Source organism: Apium graveolens, chromosome 3, assembly GCF_009905375.1.
Source record: "Apium graveolens cultivar Ventura chromosome 3, ASM990537v1, whole genome shotgun sequence".
NCBI lineage: Eukaryota > Viridiplantae > Streptophyta > Magnoliopsida > Apiales > Apiaceae > Apium > Apium graveolens.
Window position 1 is genome coordinate 193,955,775 of NC_133649.1, and position 3,493 is coordinate 193,959,267.

The 3,493-nt window shown below is 39.7% G+C and overlaps 1 non-coding gene across 1 annotated transcript; it reads right to left on the bottom strand.

Annotated features, from left to right (window-relative positions):
* Positions 1 to 844: 844 nt before the first annotated feature.
* LOC141716138 (small nucleolar RNA R71) lies at positions 845 to 951 on the bottom strand. The gene has a single exon (XR_012572858.1). It is a non-coding gene; the product is annotated as a small nucleolar RNA R71 (small nucleolar RNA).
* Positions 952 to 3,493: the final 2,542 nt, after the last annotated feature.

Sequence of the window (3,493 nt, forward strand, 5' to 3'; positions counted from 1 at the left end):
ACCTCAATTTGTTATCATCTTAGCATTGAATAATAACCATATATTATTGCTTAAGTGCATAAATTGATTAGTTAACCAAAGCCAGTCTATGTGGGAACGAACTAGAAAAGATTCTATACTACTTGCGAACTCGTATACTTGCGTGTATTATTAGCGCGTGTTTAGCGACTAACAAGTTTTTGGCGCCGCTGCCGGGGACTGCATTGTTAATTTATAGTTTATGTACTTTCCATCAGTGGTCGTTAAAGTTCATTGACTCAGACATTATTACTTATTCATTTCCTTGTATTATTTCAGGTACTCTAGCAAGGGTGTAAGCATACGCATTCGCGTACTCGTAAGAAAACTCTGGATAAAGCCGAGGAAGAAGTTGTGGTGGTTCGAAAGGAAGTCTTTGAAGAAGAAAAGAAGGTAGAAGAAGAAGAGGAAGTCGAGGAACCAGTTTTAGTAAAGGTGGGAGATCAAGCAGAAAATCCTAAGGCTTTGATGGACTATTCTCAGCCTAAGATCAATGACATTCAGTCAAGCATCATCAGGCCAGCCATCAGGGCTAACACTTTTGAGATCAAGTCAAGCACGATTCAGATGATACAGAACTCAGTTCAGTTTGGGGGGTTCTCCCACTGAAGACCCCAACATGCACATCAGGGATTTCATCGAGATTTGTGACACTTTCAAGTTCAATGATGTGACTGAAGATGCTATCAAGCTGTGACTCTTCCCGTTCTCTCTGAGGGACAAAGCTAAGTGCTGGTTACATTCTCTACCTGCAGGGTCTATCACCACTTGGGAAGATCTTGCTCAAAATTTTCTCACTAAATTCTTCCCTATTGAGAAGACTGCTGCAATCAGGAATGCTCTTACTCAATTTGCTCAGCAAACTGGAGAATCTTTGTGTGAGGCTTGGGATCGATATAAGGAGATGCTAAGAAAGTGCCTACACCATGGCATGCCTGATTGGATGATTATTAATTGTTTCTATAATAGATTGGGTGCTACTTCTAGACCCATGCTCGATGTAGAATTAGGAGGAGCCTTGAGGGCTAAAAGCTACGATGAAGCTTATATACTTATTGAACCGATGGCTCCTAATGAGTAACAGAATCCTTCTCAGATACTGACTCAGGGAAATGTAGCAGGAATTCTGGAGTTGGATGCAGCAACTGCTATAGCTACCCAACTTAAGGCTTTGACGAGGAAGGTGGATACTTTGGCTAATTATGGAGTGAATCAAATCACTAGTGTCTGTGAACTTTATGTTGGTGCCCATGAGACTGATCAGTGTGCAATTTCTAGTAAATCAGCACAGTTCGTGAGCAACTTTCAGCATTCGCAACAACCTGTGCCAGCCAGTTATCATCCCAACAACCGTAATCATCCTAATTTCAGTTGGAGCAACGCTCAGAATATGGTGCAACAGCCTTATCAGCAATCCAGCTAAGCAGTACAACCCCCTGGTTTTCAGCAACCGCAATATGCACCAAAACAACAACTCTAGCTGTAATAAGCCAATGAAAAATCTGAATTAGAGAAGTTGAAGCTTATGTGCAAGAGTCAAGCTGTTTCTATCAAGACCTTGAAAAATTAAATTGGGCAAATTGCCTATGCCTTGCTAAATCGTCAGCCTGGTACACTACCTAGTGACACTGAAGTGCTAGGAAGGAAGGAAGCTAAGGAGCAGGTAAAGGCAATCATTTTGAGGTCTGGAAAGGTTGTGAATCTCGAACAAACTCAAGTGTTGACTAAAGAAGCTGTGGCTGAGAAAGAAGTAGAGCAGCAGGAAGTAGAAGTGGAACCAAGGAAGACTATTATTGAGCACACTCCTCCTGAGAGTAATACATGGGAGAAACAGATCTATCCTCCACCGCCTTTTCCTAAGCGGCAGCAGAAGAAAAAGCTGGACAAGAAATTTGAGAAGTTTCTGGAGGTGTTCAAGAAACTTCATATCAACATACCTTTCGCTGAGGCTCTTGAACAGATGCCTAGTTATGCAAAGTTTATGATATATATTCTCTCTCGGAAAGTGAAGCTAGATGATTTAGAGACTATCGCTCTCACGGAGGAATGCAATGTTGTGCTGCAACAGAAGTTACCTCCAAAGCTTAAAGATCCAGAAAGCTTCACTATTTTGTGTACTATTGGAAAAGTGTCTTTTGACAGATGCTTATGTGACTTGGGAGCTAGCATCAATCTGATGCCTTTGTCAATCTTCAAGCAGTTGGACTTACCTGATCCAAAACTAACTTATATGACCTTGTAGTTGGCCAACCGTTCTATTACATATCCGCGAGGTATTGTGGACGATGTTTTGGTCAAGGTTGATAAACTCATCTTCCCTGCTGATTTCGTAATTCTTGATTTCGAGGAGGAAAAGAAGATTCCCATAATCTTGGGAAGACCTTTCTTGGCAACTGGCCGAACCTTGATAGATGTACAGAAGGGTGAGCTCACAATGTTAGTGTTGGATCCAGATGTAACTTTTAATATGTTCAATGCTATGAAATTTCCTACAGAAAATGAGGATTGTTTAAAGGTGGATTTGGACGATTATGTGGTTACTTCGGAACTTAATCAATTGCTAAGGTTTGATGCCTTAGAAAAAGCCTTGTTGGGAAATTCAGATAGTGAAGATGTCGAAGGTGAAGAATAATTGCAATATCTGAATGCTTCTCCCTGGAAGAGGAAGATTGATATGCCTTTTGAATCTCTTAGAATGGAGGAATTGAACAAAGCTCCTAAACGCCTTAAGCCATCTATTGAGGAAGCTCCCACTCTTGAGCTTAAGCCTTTACCTGAGCATTTGAGGTATGCATTTTTAGGTGATGCATCTACTTTGCCTATTATTATTGCATCTGACCTTTCAGGTAGTGACGAGGAAAAGCTTCTGAGGATTCTGAGAGAGTTCAAATCGGCAATTGGTTGGACTATAGCAGATATCAAGGGAATCAGTCCTTCTTATTGCATGCATAAAATTTTGCTAGAGGAAGGTAGCAAGTGAAAGAGATATGTCCTAAGTCCAATCATGTACGAGGATTTAGGAATAAATTTTATGTAATCTGTTTTGATTTCATTGATATTAATAAAAGACTTGTTTTGTTTTTATTGCGGGCTCTATCTATTTAAATGTTTAAATAAGATATACCACAATTTAGAGTAAAGCTTTTATGGATTGTGATGAGATCATAATAATGAGACCTAAAAGATGATAACTCTAAACTTAAATAGTTCCTGGTCGTAGGATTACTAACTGATAATTAATAATCCGTAAAGATCGGTACATACTATGCTTGCTTCATTATGAAGGATGTCTGTTCTCATAGATATTTGTGTGGTGACACTATAGCTAGTATGTAGGTGTTTATTATAGAATAAGTTCACTGAACATGACTCACACAGCTGAACAACTGATGGAGTTCACTCACTTGTTAGCAGTTGTTCACATAGTGATAGTTGTACAAGTATCCTTAGACTTGAGGTCATCATAGTCATTTTG